General features: G+C 44.6%; 1 protein-coding gene across 1 annotated transcript in view; it reads left to right on the top strand.

Annotated features, from left to right (window-relative positions):
- LOC110490886 (phospholipid phosphatase-related protein type 5-like) overlaps positions 1-17,384 on the top strand; it is an 85,191-nt gene that overhangs the window by 16,376 nt on the left and 51,431 nt on the right. The gene's annotated exons all lie outside the window — the stretch shown is intronic.

Below are 17,384 nucleotides of genomic sequence, written 5' to 3' on the forward strand. Positions count from 1 at the left end.
AAAGAAAAGCAAATTTTTTTGGGGGCACATCAAATTGATCAGAACTACAGTGTTGTTAATGTAATGAATTACTATTGTAGCTGGAAACGGCAGATTTATTTTAAATGGAATATCTACATAGGCAGTACAGAGGCCCATTATCAACAACCATCACTCCTGTGTTTCCATTGACACGTTGTTTTAGCTAATCCAAGTTGATCATTTTAAAAGACTAATTGATCAGTAGAAAACCCTTTAGCAATCATGTTAGCACAGCTGAAAACTGTTGTCCTGATTAAAGAAGCAATAAAACTGACCTTCTTTAGACTAGTTGAGTATCTGGAGCATCAGCATTTGTGGGTTTGTTTACAGGCTCAAAATGGCCAGAAACAAATATCTTCTTCTGAAACTCGTCAGTCTATTCTTGTTCTGAGAAATGAAGGCTATTCCATGTGAGAAATTGCCAAGAAACTGAAGATCTCATACAACCCTGTGTACTACTCCCTTCACAGAACAGAGCAAACTGGCTCTAACCAGAATAGAAAGAGGAGTGGGAGGCCCCGGTGTACAACTGAGTAAGAGGACAAGTACATTAGAGTGTCTAGTTTGAGAAACAGCCGCCTCACAAGCCCTCAACTGGCAGCTTCATTAAATAGTACCCGCAAAACACCCGTCTCAACGTCAACAGTGAAGAGGGTTGCAAAGAAAAAGCCATATCTCAGACTTGGCCAATAAAAAGAAAAGATTAAGATGGGCAAAATGAACAAAGACTTTAGACAGAGATATGGCTTTTTCTTTGCAACTCTGCCACAAAGGCCAGCATCCCGGAGTCGCCTCACTGTGGGCTGAGACTTCCATTTCCAGATGCAGTGACCTTTAGATCAGATTTGTAAGATAAAGACAGCATTCAATAGTTTCCATACTACCATATATATATATATATATATATATATATATATATTTGAGACACAACCTGGATAAAAAATATTATATCCAAATTATAATCTAAAAATACACACTATTACAGCTTTTGTTTTTACAAATACATTTGCGCAAGAATCCTTACTTTTGATGGATGCCAACCAATGTTTAAATAGCTTCAGGAAGATCAAAGATACAAGTCTGACATTCTTCATTGCATGTAGAGACAACAAACCCACGTCAGGATTGCATTAACTCACCCATTCAATGATGCTCGCTGTGCGTCTCCAATTGATGTGGTCCACAAATGAAGTGGAAGGACGTGTCGATTTGTATCTGTTCCCCCGGTTGTGGAACGGGCACTGATCAACAGGCAGCACAAGAGAGTTAATCAGATCTATTGGAACTGACTTCAGAAGGGATGGATGTATGCTTGCCAATGATGTCATCCTCGCAAATCACTTGATGTGGGTCAGGCGTGTCTGTGGCTGGAGTTGCGTCTGTCCATGGACGGAGGCGCGTCTGTCTGTGGACGGAGGCGCGTCTGTGGATGGAGGGCCGTCTGTCTGTGGACGGAGGGCGTTTGTCTGTCGATGGAGGGCGTTTTGTCTGTGGACGGAGGCGCGTCTGTGGATGGAGGGCCGTCTGTCTGTGGACGGAGGGCGTTTGTCTGTCGATGGAGGGCATTTTGTCTGTGGACGGAGGCGCGTCTGTGGATGGAGGGCCGTCTGTCTGTGGACGGAGGGCGTTTGTCTGTCGATGGAGGGCGTTTTGTCTGTGGACGGAGGCGCGTCTGTGGATGGAGGGCCGTCTGTCTGTGGATGGAGGGCGTCTGTCTGTGGACGGAGGGCGTTTGTCTGTGGATGGAGGCGCGTCTGTCTGTGGATGGAGGGCCGTCTGTCTGTGGATGGAGTTGCGTCTGTGGCAGAAGAGTCTTCTAAAAGGATGGAGTCGTGCACTGTCTCTTCCACGCTGATGACCGGTAGTCTATCAATGTGCAGCGGTAAATGGAGAGATTCACCCATTCCGTTTTAAACGCCTAGAAAATTACGTGGATACATTTCTTTCGAAAAACGGTACCGATGTAGCATAAAATGCAAATGTAAACATGTATACATGGCTAAAGGTATAGAATAATAATCATACCGGACACAACGTGAAGGAATGTATTCTTCGTCCGAGATGCTGTCCCCAGAATCTTCAAACTCGTCAGACTCCTCTTCATCAGTATATTCATTCACCTGTGATTTCTATGAGGGACACCAGGTCTCATCAGCCCACTCTCATCAGCACCACTCTCAACAGCACCACAGCACCACTCCCATCAGCACCACTCTCATCAGCACCACTCTCATCAGCACCACTCTCATCAGCACCACAGCACCACTCTCATCAGCACCACTCTCATCAGCACCACTCTCAGCAGCACCACAGCACCACTCTCATCAGCACCACTCTCATCAGCACCACAGCACCACTCTCATCAGCACCACTCTCATCAGCACCACAGCACCACAGCACCACTCTCATCAGCACCACAGCACCACTCTCATCAGCACCACTCTCATCAGCACCACAGCACCACTCCCATCAGCTCCACTCTCATCAGCACCACAGCACCACTCTCATCAGCACCACTCTCAGCAGCACCACAGCACCACTCTCATCAGCACCACTCTCATCAGGACCACTCTCTTCAGCACCACTCTCTTCAGCACCACTCTCATCAGCACCACTCTCATCAGCACCAATCGATGCAATCACAAATAAGACAGAATAATAATATAAAAGGTAAATTGTAAATACAAACAACAAAAGTACACTAGCACATCACAAATACTAAGAACAATGTTACACTTCCCCACTATTCATTAGGGCATTGATCTCATCTTCATTTACTTCTACGGTCTGTTCGGAGATGCTCATATTCATCAGCCTAAATAGAACATAGAACAAAAAAAGTGAATTCACTGAATAAGATATGGCAATACACATATAGGGTGATAAAGTCTGGGAACAGTTAACTGAAAAAGACTGTAGTGTAGCCTGTTTCGCCTTCTGTTGCCTCCATGGTACTCCCATCTAGCTGAACCTCTCCCGGCTCCTCCACAGTGCTCTCCTCTATCTCATCCCCTCTAGGCTCCTCCACGGTGCTCTCATTTAGCTCAATCACTCCAGGGTCGTCCACGGTGCTGTCATCTAGCTCAATCACTCCCGGCTCCTCCACGAGGCTCTCATCTAGCTCAACCCTCCAGGCTCCTCCCGTCTAGCTCAACCCCTCCAGGCTCCTCCCATCTAGCTCAACCCCTCCAGGCTCCTCTCATCTGGCTCAACCCCTCCAGGCTCCTCCCGTCTAGCTCAACCCCTCCAGGCTCCTCTCATCTAGCTCAACCCCTCCAGGCTCCTCTCATCTAGCTCAACCCCCCTCCAGGCTCCTCTCATCTAGCTCAACCCCTCCAGGCTCCTCCCATCTAGCTCAACCCCTCCAGGCTCCTCCCGTCTAGCTCAACCCCTCCAGGCTCCTCCCATCTAGCTCAACCCCTCCAGGCTCCTCCCATCTAGCTCAACCCCTCCAGGCTCCTCCCATCTAGCTCAACCCCTCCAGGCACCTCCCATCTAGCTCAACCCCTCCAGGCTCCTCTCATCTAGCTCAACCCCTCCAGGCTCCTCCCATCTAGCTCAACCCCGCCAGGTTCCTCCAGAAACTCATCCCCCCTTTAGAAAAAGACAGTCAGTTATACTCCAAGCATATAGTATCTTCATTACTGGCAAACATGTTAACTACTAGAGAGGGAGACATGACAGTACCAGAGAGATAAACCTACACATAGCCCATTCAATGAAGGCAGGCTCAAAGAAAGTAGAGAAACCAACCAGAAATGATTCACCCACAAGAAAGTTCACACTACCCAATAGCCATCATTGAAAGGAATAGGAAAAAGGTATCTAGCTATTCTCCTAATGAAATGAAGCATGTGTTCTCAACCTATCTGACAGCGTGATGCTGGACGCCACTTTAACGCTTGATAAAGCAGGCAGCAGTAACACTTACCTTGGAGTGGATTGTTGTGTGGTCTTTTAATAACTACATTTTTTATTTTTATTTTGGGCATGTCCCATTATTATATAACATTATATCTAGCTAGCTAGCTAACTTGCTAATGTATGTCACAAAACCTAGCTAACTCGCTAATGTACGTCACAAAACCTAGCTAACTCGCTAATGTATGTCACAAAACCTAGCTAACTTGTTAATGTATGTCACGAAAACTAGCTAACTCGCTAATGTATGTCACAAAACCTAGCTAACTCGCTAATGTATGTCACAAAACCTGGCTAACTTGCTAATGTATGTCACAAAACCTAGCTAGCTCATTTGCTTGTCAACTCTCTACCAAGCCACATAATGTGAGCTAGCTAGCTAACCTTGTTTCTCAGTAATGTTCTGTAATAAAGTTATTCACTTGGAAGTCTCCAAAAAGACAAGGCAACGTTACAGCCAAGCGCTATTCCAGTTCTATCACTCTCGAACAGAGAAATACACATGAAACGTTAGCGTAACGTTTAGCTAGCTTCCAACAAAACACAAGTATGTTCTAAATGATCATGACTCTCAAAAACACACATGCCGATGTCAATATCCTGACAGGTGTTATTTAATAAAGACAGCCATATCATTTAGAAAGCGTAAAGCTAACCCGGATTCTACATTTAGGACCCGCTGGTATGGACGTGGTGACAGTGTTCAGGACCCGCTGGTATGGAAGTGGTGACAGTATTTAGGACCACTGGTATGGACGTGGTGACAGCATTTAGGACCCGCTGGTATGGAAGTGGTGACAGTATTTAGGACCCGCTGGTATGGAAGTGGTGACAGTATTTAGGACCACTGGTATGGACGTGGTGACAGTATTCAGGACCACTGGTATGGAAGTGGTGACAATGTTTAGGACCCGCTGGTATGGAAGTGGTGACAGTATTCAGGACCCGCTGGTATGGAAGTGGTGACAGTATTTAGGACCGCTGGTATGGAAGTGGTGACAGTATTTAGGACCTGCTGGTATGGAAGTGGTGACAGTATTCAGGACCACTGGTATGGAAGTGGTGACAGTATTTAGGACCCGCTGGTATGGAAGTGGTGATAGTATTTAGGACCACTGGTATGGAAGTGGTGACAGTATTTAGGACCCGCTGGTATGGAAGTGGTGACAGTATTTAGGACCACTGGTATGGAAGTGGTGACAGTATTTAGGACCCGCTGGTATGGAAGTGGTGACAGTATTTAGGACCACTGGTATGGAAGTGGTGACAGTATTTAGGACCCGCTGGTATGGAAGTGGTGACAGTGTTTAGGACCCACTGGTATGGAAGTGGTGACAGTATTTAGGACCCGCTGGTATGGAAGTGGTGACAGTATTTAGGACCCGCTGGTATGGAAGTGGTGACAGTATTTAGGACCCGCTGGTATGGATGTGGTGACAGTATTTAGGACCACTGGTATGGAAGTGGTGACAGTATTCAGGACCCGCTGGTATGGAAGTGGTGACAGTATTTAGGACCCGCTGGTATGGACGTGGTGACAGTATTTAGGACCCGCTGGTATGGACGTGGTGACAGTATTTAGGACCCGCTGGTATGGAAGTGGTGACAGTATTTAGGACCCGCTGGTATGGAAGTGGTGACAGTATTTAGGACCACTGGTATGGAAGTGGTGACAGTATTTAGGACCCGCTGGTATGGAAGTGGTGACAGTATTTAGGACCCGCTGGTATGGAAGTGGTGACAGTATTTAGGACCACTGGTATGGAAGTGGTGACAGTATTTAGGACCCGCTGGTATGGAAGTGGTGACAGTATTTAGGACCACTGGTATGGAAGTGGTGACAGTATTCAGGACCCGCTGGTATGGAAGTGGTGACAGTATTTAGGACCCGCTGGTATGGACGTGGTGACAGTATTTAGGACCCGCTGGTATGGACGTGGTGACAGTATTCAGGACCACTGGTATGGAAGTGGTGACAGTATTTAGGACCCGCTGGTATGGAAGTGGTGACAGTATTTAGGACCCGCTGGTATGGACGTGGTGACAGTATTTATGTGTTTTAGCAGAGCATAGCTGAGTGGTGCTGAATGTTTTTAAAACAGGGCTTGCTTCTTGACACACCACTCAGAGAGACAACATGAATAATGCATGGTAGAGATAGTCAGGGTAATGCTCTTTCTTCTGTTTTCTGGTGTACTACCAAAACGCATAGCAATTCCTGCTAAACGGCTTTCCTAAACTAGTGCAAGTGGAAAGTTTTCAAGTCATTAAAGCTATATTCATTCAGAGAGAGTACTGTGGTTCAGTTGTTGTTTTAGCACATTTTTTATGTTTTGAATGGTAAGTAGTTTGGCTGTTTGCTGCTGACAATAAATAAACAATTGATAATAAATTATTCATTTTTCTCCCAAACCAATCGGGGATTCTGTTCGGTCACAAGTCCCTCCCTTCAACTCTCGGTGTTTGGTTGTGATTAAAACCCCTGGCCACTCAATCTCAACTGCCATCTTTAATTTATGACGAATATGCAAATCTCCAGCTTCTTCTACCAACAAGTGATTAGCTTTTCTGCGCACACAATGTTTTTAGTTTAGGGTTCTGAGATGATGTGGTGGTGGTGGTGTGCTTATAAAGTCAGTCATGAGGCAGACAGGAAGGAGGAGGGCGGTGGGGTGGGGTGACTTAGCCCGAGAGCAACACACAGCTAGCTAGATAACTTTCAAAGGATTCACATTCAGACAGAATATATCCTTCCTCATATGAAACATCATTAACCTCCACTGGTTTGCAAAGGGCGGCAGGTAGCCTACAGGTTTTAAGAGCATTGGACCCGTAACCGAAAGGTTACTGGTTTGAATGAACGCCAGCCGAGTAAAACGTCTTGAACGAGCCCAGTAAAGTCAGTCTAAACAGACACCAGGAACCAGCCCAGTAATGCCAGTCTAAACAGACACCAGGAACCAGCCCAGTATTGTCAGTCTAAACAGACACCAGGAACCAGCCCAGTAATGCCAGTTTAAACAGACACCAGGAACCAGCCCAGTATTGCCAGTCTAAACAGACACCAGGAACTGGCCCGGTAATGCCAGTCTAAACAGACACCAGGAACCAGCCCAGTAATGCCAGTTTAAACAGACACCAGGAACCAGCCCAGTATTGCCAGTCTAAACAGACACCAGGAACTGACCCAGTAATGCCAGTTTAAACAGACACCAGGAACCAGCCCAGTATTGCCAGTCTAAACAGACACCAGGAACTGGCCCAGTAATGCCAGTCTAAACAGACACCAGGAACCAGCCCAGTAATGTCAGTCTAAACAGACACCAGGAACCAGCCCAGTAATGCCAGTCTATACAGACACCAGGAACATGCCCAGTAATGCCAGTCTAAACAGACACCAGGAACCAGCCCAGTATCGCCAGTCTAAACAGACACCAGGAACCAGCCCAGTAATGTCAGTCTAAATAGACACCAGGAACCAGCCCAGTAATGTCAGTCTAAACAGACACCAGGAACATGCCCAGTAATGTCAGTCTAAATAGACACCAGGAACCAGCCCCGTAACGCCAGTCTAAATGGACAGACCCTGTAGCAGAGCCTGGGCTCAGATCTAGGACGGTTCTCAGGGTAGAGAGTCTCAGTGAAGGCAGAATTAACACTTCAAACTAAACTTAATAAACTTAACTTTTGTTAGTTCAAGTTCTACTTTTATCTTAAACAGAGAGTCTTTCAGCCTCAACATGGCTGCTGCTGTCTCCAGTACTCTCCTTCAAATGGGAGCTGCGGCAGCCTAATCAAATGTCGGAGCTGATCGTCCAGTCAATTACCCTCAGCTGGGCTCCATCAGCCTCCCAATAGGGAAGGCTTGTCTCCTCTAGAGCCACACATCTCCACTAATCACGTTTCCTCTTTAGTTCTCTATTGCTCCTCTGTTGTTCCTCAAGCAAGAATGGGGAAGGTTGATGATGTCACAATAGACCATCAGACCAATTCCATGATGTTTTCAGTTGTGTAATCATACAAAAAAATGTTTAAATCATGTAAACGCTGTTTTAACGCAAAACTTATTATTGTACCCTTCAGTGTGTGTGTACTTTACTGTATTTATACCTGCGATATCGCTTTTCAACAGTGAAAGTTTTTTTTTAATTGCCCGGATGACGTCTTTTTAAGATTCTTGAACAGGACAGCGTAAGGACTCTTGGAAGTACCCATAGAAATAACATTAGTCATCCCAGGCTGAGATGTGATCGTTTTCACTTCGTGTGTCCTTTTGTAATGGTAGGGTGGTAACAACAGTTGTTATTACCAAATGTGGTAACACTTTACTTGACACCCAGCGTGTCATAATGTCACATCATGTGACAGGGTCATAACCATGTCATATGTCATAACAGCTGACATTGCTTGTCATAACCTGTCAAAGCCTAGTGGTTAGAGCGTTGGACGAGTCACCGAAAGGTTGCAAGTTCATATCCGCGAGCTGACAAGGTACAAATCTGTCGTTCTGCCCCTGAACAGGGCAGTTAACCCACTGTTCCTTGGTAGACCGTCATTGTAAAATAAGAATTTGTTCTTAACTGACTTGCCTAGTTTAAATAAAGGTAAAATAAAAAATGATGTGGTCATAACACTGTTCTGACCCATATTTACGCCACAAACACTACCGAAAAATGCAAAACATTCCATGACATCATACTCCACTTGTCAACCCTATGTTAAATAACGTTTTCTGAAATGGACCATATTAAATGATCGTTGTAATTGCGTACACGTTGATGTCAGACATGCACCTAACCCAATGCTCTGTTGCTAATGACTGGGATGAATGCAGGAGCAGACTTCAGGAGCAGGACAAGACGCCCTCTTTTTTGACGGATGCACATGATAGGCCTATCTGGCTAATATGATTACGATGGTCATAATGCCTCATGACAGTGTCGTGAAGTGTGTTTTCTTAGTCCAAGTAAAGTGACACAGGACGGTCATAATGCCTCATGACAGTGTCGTGAAGTGTGTTTTCTTAGTAACAACAACAACAACAACAACAACAACAACAAAGGATTGAAGAAACAAACTTTCAAATGAAAGTAAACTTCTTGGATTTTTTTGTTTGTTAAATAAATGTGGGGTTTTGACACTCTTATGTAGGTGTCATAACCAGCCGTAAAATAACACTATGTCACAACAGGTGTAAATGTATGGGTTCATGACAGTGAAATTACCGTGTTATGTCAGCCGTTATGACATATGACATGGCTATGACCTGTGTCATGACGTGTTATGACATATGACATGGCTATGACCTGTGTCATGACGTGTTATGACATATGACATGGTTATGACCTGTGTCATGACGTGTTATGACAGCCGTTATGACATGGCAATGACCTGTGTCATGATGTGTTATGACAGCCGTTATGACATATGACATGGTTATGACCTGTGTCATGACGTGTTATGACATATGACATGGTTATGACCTGTGTTATGACATGTTATGACATATGACATGGTTATGACCTGCGTCATGACGTGTTATGACAGCCGTTATGACATATGACATGGCTATGACCTGTGTCATGACGTGTTATGACAGCCGTTATGACATATGACATGGCTATGACCTGTGTCATGACGTGTTATGACATATGACATGGTTATGACCTGTGTCATGACGTGTTATGACAGCCGTTATGACATGGCAATGACCTGTGTCATGATGTGTTATGACAGCCGTTATGACATATGACATGGTTATGACCTGTGTCATGACGTGTTATGACATATGACATGGTTATGACCTGTGTTATGACATGTTATGACATATGACATGGTTATGACCTGCGTCATGACGTGTTATGACAGCCGTTATGACATATGACATGGCTATGACCTGTGTCATGACGTGTTATGACAGCCGTTATGACATATGACATGGCTATGACCTGTGTCATGACGTGTTATGACATATGACATGGTTATGACCTGTGTCATGACGTGTTATGACAGCCGTTATGACATATGACATGGTTATAACCTGTGTCATGACGTGTTATGTCATATGACATGGTTATGACCTGTGTCAGCCGTTATGACATATGACATGGCTATGACCTGTGTCAGCCGTTATGACATATGACATGGTTATAACCTGTGTCATGACGTGTTATGTCATATGACATGGTTATGACCTGTGTCAGCCATTATGACATATGACATGGCTATCACCTGTGACAGCCGTTATGACATATGACATGGTTATGACCTGTGTCATGACGTGTTATGACAGCCGTTATGACATATGACATGGCTATGACCTGTGTTATGACAGCCGTTATGACATATGACATGGCTATGACCTGTGTCAGCCGTTATGACATATGACATGGTTATGACCTGTGTCATGACATGTTATGACATTGGGTACCATTAAGGCCTGTGAAAATGACGGATTGTATAGTAGATGACGCATAACGATGATTCAACATCATTGGATAGCATATATACCACTTTCCCAGTGGTGTAAAATGTACTTAATTGTCATACTTGATTAAAATGAAAAGATAACTTAATAGATAATGACTCAAGTAAAAGTGAAAGTCACCCAGTAAAATAATACTTGAGTAAAAGTCTAAAATTATACACTTAAGTATCAAAAGTTAAAGTATAAGCCACTTCAAATTCCGTATATTTAGCAAACCAGACAGCACCATCATTAAGTGTTTTTGCATTTACAGATAGCCAGGGGCACGCTCCAGCGCTCAGACATCATTTACAGATAGCCAGGGGCACGCTCCAGCGCTCAGACATCATTTACAGATAGCCAGGGGCACATTCCAACACTCAGACATAATTTACAGATAGCCAGGGGCACATTCCAACACTCAGACATAATTTACAGATAGCCAGGGGCACATTCCAACACTCAGACATAATTTACAGATAGCCAGGGGCACGCTCCAACACTCAGACATAATTTACAGATAGCCAGGGGCACGCTCCAGCGCTCAGACATAATTTACAGATAGCCAGGGGCACATTCCAACACTCAGACATAATTTACAGATAGCCAGGGGCACGCTCCAGCGCTCAGACATAATTTACAGATAGCCAGGGGCACATTCCAACACTCAGACATAATTTACAGATAGCCAGGGGCACGCTCCAGCGCTCAGACATAATTTACAAACTAAGCATTTTGTGTTTAGTGAGTCCGCCAGATCAGAAGCAGTAGGGATGACCAGGGATGTTCTCTGTTTAGGGAGTCCCCCAGATCAGAGGCAGTAGAGATGACCAGAGATGTTCTCTGTTTAGTGAGTCCTCCAGATCAGAGGCAGTAGGGATGACCAGAGATGTTCTCTGTTTAGTGAGTCCGCCAGATCAGAGGCAGTAGGGATGACCAGGGATGTTCTCTGTTTAGTGAGTCCACCAGATCAGAGGCAGTAGGGATGACCAGGGATGTTCTCTGTTTAGTGAGTCCTCCAGATCAGAGGCAGTAGGGATGACCAGGGATGTTCTCTTGATAAGTGAGTGAATTGGACAATTTTCCTGTCAAAATGTAACGAGTACTTTTGGGTGTCATGGAAAATGTAAGGAGTAAAAAGTACATCATTTTCTTTAGGAATGTAGTGAAGTAAAAGTTGGCAAAAATATCAATAGTTAAGTCACGTACAGATACCACAAAAAAATAACTTACTGGACTTTCCAAAGGAGGTTGATTACAGAATAGGATACCCTGATTACTGTGTAGTATAGATATTGACGTTTTTTTTAACTAGGTAAGTCAGTTAAGGACAAATTCTTATTTTCAATGACGGCCTTGGAACAGTGGGTTAACTGCCTGTTCAGGGGCAGAACATCAGATTTGTGCCTTGGGGTTTTGAACTTGCAACCTTCCGGTTACTAGTCCAACGCTCTAACCACTAGGCTACCCTGCCGCCCCGAGTATCTGCTACAGTATAAGCTTCTGTGTCCTCATTAATTTTATTCTTCAATATACTATACACCATTATTATCTATTGATGTCAAGAGGAAAAAAATAATGTGACAAAATTAAGCACGTACAGTATGACATCTTGCTGAAGTGGTTTAGTTGGAATTGAGTGTGGATCTCAATGTGTGTAACCTAGATTCTGGTGGCCGTGGTCCTCAGCAAGACCCTGGGCGGTTCTGTTCCCCTGCCTTACATAGAGAGGAGGAAGATGAGGAGGAGGGTGAGGAAGGATCTATATCACTGTATCCTCAACTTGGACCTGATGCATCAGACCTTAGGTTCTCTCTCTGTCTCTTCTCTCTCGCTCGCTCTCGCTCGCTCTCTCTGTCTCTTCTCTCTCTCTCTCTACTCTCTCTGTCTCTTCTCTCTCTCTCTCTCTCGCTCGCTCTCTCTCTGTCTCTTCTCTCTCTCTCTCTACTCTCTCTGTCTCTTCTCTCTCTCTCTCTCTCGCTCGCTCTCTCTCTGTCTCTCTCATTGTCAAAGTATACATTTAACAAAAAATGGTGTGATCAACAGCAGTAATACTGGGATTACCATTATCAGCAACTACAACAACAATATTAATAATGAGAATAATAATACATTAAAGCAATAGTAGTAGACCAGTCTCAACCTGACTGAGAAGACACATGACCTGGTAGTAGACTAGTCTCAACCTGACTGAGAAGACACATGACCTGGTAGTAGACCAGTCTGAACCTGACTGAGAAGACACATGACCTGGTAGTAGACCAGTCTCAACCTGACTGAGAAGACACATGACCTGGTAGTAGACCAGTCTCAACTTGACTGAGAAGACACATGACCTGGTAGTCGACCAGTCTCAACCTGACTGAGAAGACACATGACCTGGTAGTAGACCAGTCTGAACCTGACTGAGAAGACACATGACCTGGTAGTAGACCAGTCTCAACCTGACTGAGAAGACACATGACCTGGTAGTAGACCAGTCTCAACCTGACTGAGAAGACACATGACCTGGTAGTAGACTAGTCTCAACCTGACTGAGAAGACACATGACCTGGTAGTAGACCAGTCTCAACCTGACTGAGAAGACACATGACCTGGTAGTAGACCAGTCTCAACCTGACTGAGAAGACACATGACCTGGTAGTCGACCAGTCTCAACCTGACTGAGAAGACGCATGACCTGGTAGTTGACCAGTCTCTACCTGACTGAGAAAGCACATGACCTGGTAGTAGACCAGTCTCAACCTGACTGAGAAGACACATGACCTGGTCGTAGACCAGTCTCAACCTGACTGAGAAGACACATGACCTGGTAGTCGACTAGTCTCAACCTGACTGAGAAGACACATGACCTGGTAGTAGACCAGTCTCAACCTGACTGAGAAGACACATGACCTGGTAGTAGACCAGTCTCAACCTGACTGAGAAGACACATGACCTGGTAGTAGACTAGTCTCAACCTGACTGAGAAGACACATGACCTGGTAGTAGACCAGTCTCAACCTGACTGAGAAGACACATGACCTGGTAGTAGACCAGTCTCAACCTGACTGAGAAGACACATGACCTGGTAGTCGACCAGTCTCAACCTGACTGAGAAGACGCATGACCTGGTAGTTGACCAGTCTCTACCTGACTGAGAAAGCACATGACCTGGTAGTAGACCAGTCTCAACCTGACTGAGAAGACACATGACCTGGTCGTAGACCAGTCTCAACCTGACTGAGAAGACACATGACCTGGTAGTCGACTAGTCTCAACCTGACTGAGAAGACACATGACCTGGTAGTAGACCAGTCTCAACCTGACTGAGAAGACACATGACCTGGTAGTAGACCAGTCTCAACCTGACTGAGAAGACACATGACCTGGTAGTAGACCAGTCTCAACCTGACTGAGAAGACACATGACCTGGTAGTAGACCAGTCTCAACTTGACTGAAAAGACACATGACCTGGTAGTAGACCATTCTCAACTTGACTGAGAAGACACATGACCTGGTAGTAGACCAGTCTCAACATGACTGAGAAGACACATGACATGGTATGAAAGACAAAACAAAACTAAATTGGAAATATTATTGACATTACATTGCACTTTTCACTGGCTGTCTCTCAGGTTGTGGCAGGAGGACACATATTTGGCTTTTCACCCAATAAATATTTGATTTCTTCTTCAGCTTTAATAGTTTCAAATTCTTTGTACTCAATGATAGTTTTCGGAAAGAAAGATTCTCTTAGGTCTGAGTATTTGTCACCGTGTAACAGAAATGCAGCTCCGTCTCTACATCTCTCCTAGAGCAGAGTGTGCACAGCCTGTTCTCTCTGGGCAGCCAGGTTTGTCTGTGACGACCGGTCTCTATGGCCAGACTGTGCTAACTGAGTCTGTACCTAGTCAGTGTTTTCCTCAGTTTTCTATCAGTCACAGTGGTCAGATAGTCTGCCACCATATACTGTTTGTTTAGAGACAAATAGCATTGAAGTTTACTTAGATGTGTCTTTCCAATAGGTGATATATTTTTATTTTTGCCTTGTGATGATATGTTTGGGCCAGATTTGAGATCTGAGTGCTGTCCTGAGGCTCTATGGGGTTGGTTTGGGTTAGTGAACTGAGCCTCAGAACCAGCTGGCTGAGGGGACTCTTCTCTTGTTTCATCTCTTGACATTGTAGAGCTGTGTGATGGAATGTTTTGGGGTCAATTGTTTTTAGATGGGTGTAACGTTTGAGTGCTCTTTTTTCTATTTGAAGGAGGAGGGTTTTGGCCCAATTCTGCTCTACATGTGTTATCTGGAGGTTTGCTTTGCACTTGCAGTAAAGTTTTGCAAAACTCTGCATGCAGTAATTCGATTGGATGTTTGTTCCATTTGGTAAATTCATTATTAGAGAGCGGATACCATACTTCACTACCATATAGAGCAATTGGTTCCATAACTGATTGGAAAATGTATGTTAGAATGCAGTTCATTGATTATAGCTCAGCCTTCAGCACCATAGTACCCTCCCAAGTTCATCATTAAGCTCGGGTACTGGGTCTGAAACCCGCCCTGTGCAACTGGGTCCTGGACTTCCTGACGGGCCGCCCCCCCAGGTGGTGAAGGTAGGAAACGACACCTCCAGTAATGCTGATCCTCAACACAGGGGCACCTCAAGGGTGCGTGCTCAGCCCCCTCCTGTACTCCCCGTACTCCCTGTTCACCCATGACTGCGTGGCCACTCAATCATCAAGTTTGCAGATGACCCATTAGTAGTAAGCCTGATTAACCAACAATGACGAAACAGCCTACAGGGAGGAGGTGAGGGCCCTGGCAGAGTGGTGCCAGGAAAATAACCTCTTCCTCAATGTCAACAATATTAAGGAGCTGATCGGGGACTTCAGGAGACAGCAGAGGGAGTGCGCCTCCATCCACATCGAGAGGGTTTCAGTGGAGAAGGTGAAAAGCTTCAAGTTCCTCCGCGTGCACATCACTGACAATCTGAAATGGTCCACCCACACAGACAATGTGGTGAAGAAGGTGCAACAGCACCTCTTCAATCTCAGGAGGCTGAAGAAATTTGGTATGTCACCTAAGATCCTCACAAACTTTTACAGATGCACCATTGGGAGCATCCTGTCGGGCTGTATCACCGCCTGATATGGCAACTGGACTGCCCACAACCGCAAGGCTCTCCAGCGGGTGGTGCGATAAGCCCAACGCATCACCGGGGGCACACTGCCTGCCCATCAGGACACTTACAGCACCCGATGTCACAGGAAGGCCAAACATATCATCAAGGACGTCAACCAATCGAGCCACGGCCTGTTCACCCTGCTATCATCTAGAAGGCGAGGTCAGTACAGCTGCATCAAAGCTTGGACGGAGAGACTGAAAAACAGCTTCTATCTCAAGGCAATCAGTCTGTTTCAAAGTTATTACTAGTCAGCTGCCACCCAGTTCCTCAACCCTGCACCTCAGAGGCTGCTGCCCTATGTACATAGACATGGAATCACTGGTTACTTTAATAATGGAACACTAGTTACTTTAATAATGGAACACTAGTCTCTTTAATAATGGAACACTAGTCTCTTTAATAATGGAACACTAGCCACTTTAATAATGGAACACTAGTCTCTTTAATAATGGAACACTAGTCACTTTAATAATGGAACACTAGTCACTTTAATAATGGAACACTAGTCTCTTTAATAATGGAACACTAGTCACTTTAATAATGGAACACTAGTCACTTTAATAATGGAACACTGGTCACTTTAATAATGGAGCACAGGGCACTTTAATAATGGAACACTGGTCACTTTAACAATGGAACACTGGTCACTTTAATAATGGAACACTGGTCCCTTTAATAATGGAACACTGGTCACTTTAATAATGGAAAACAGGGCACTTTAATAATGGAACACTGGTCACTTTAACAATGGAACACTGGTCACTTTAATAATGGAACACTGGTCACTTTAACAATGGAACACTGGTCACTTTAATAATGGAACACAGGGCACTTTAATAATGGAACACTGGTCCCTTTAACAATGGAACACTGGTCACTTTAATAATGGAACACTGGTCCCTTTATTAATGGAACACTGGTCACTTTAATAATGGAAAACAGGGCACTTTAATAATGGAACACTGGTCACTTTAATAATGGAACACTAGTCAGTTTAATGATGTTTACAGGCTGTTTTACTAATCTCATATGTATATACTGTACTCCACAGTATTTTAGTCAATGCCACTCCGACATTGCTCGTCCTATTTATATTTTCTTAATTCCATTTGTTTACATTTGTGTGTATTGTTTGAATTGTTAGATACTACTGGACTGTTGGAGCTAAGAAACACAAGCATTTCACTACACCTGCAATAACATCTGCTAAATATGTGTATGTGATCAATACAATTGATTGATTTTAGGAGATGTGGGATGTGTGTGTGTGTGTGTTACAGTGTGTTAGAGGAGATGTGTGTGTGTGTGTTACAGTGTGTTAGAGGAGATGTGTGTGTGTGTGTGTGTGTGTGTTACAGTGTGTTACAGTGTGTTAGAGGAGATATGTGTGTGTGTGTGTTACAGTGTGTTACAGTGTGTTAGAGGAGATGTGTATGTGTGTGTTACAGTGTGTTACAGTGTGTTAGGGGAGATGTGTGTGTGTGTGTCACAGTGTGTTAGAGGAGATGTGTGTGTGTGTGTTACAGTGTGTTACAGTGTGTTAGGGGAGATGTGTGTGTTACAGTGTGTTACAGTGTGTTAGAGGAGATGTGTGTGTGTGTGTTACATTGTGTTACAGTGTGTTAGAGGAGATGTGTGTGTGTGTGTGTTACAGTGTGTTACAGTGTGTTAGAGGAGATGTGTATGTGTGTGTTACAGTGTGTTACAGTGTGTTAGGGGAGCTGTGTGTGTGTGTGTCACAGTGTGTTAGAGGAGATGTGTGTGTGTGTGTTACAGTGTGTTACAGTGTGTTAAGGGAGATGTGTGT

Source organism: Oncorhynchus mykiss, chromosome 15, assembly GCF_013265735.2.
Source record: "Oncorhynchus mykiss isolate Arlee chromosome 15, USDA_OmykA_1.1, whole genome shotgun sequence".
Lineage (NCBI taxonomy): Eukaryota > Metazoa > Chordata > Actinopteri > Salmoniformes > Salmonidae > Oncorhynchus > Oncorhynchus mykiss.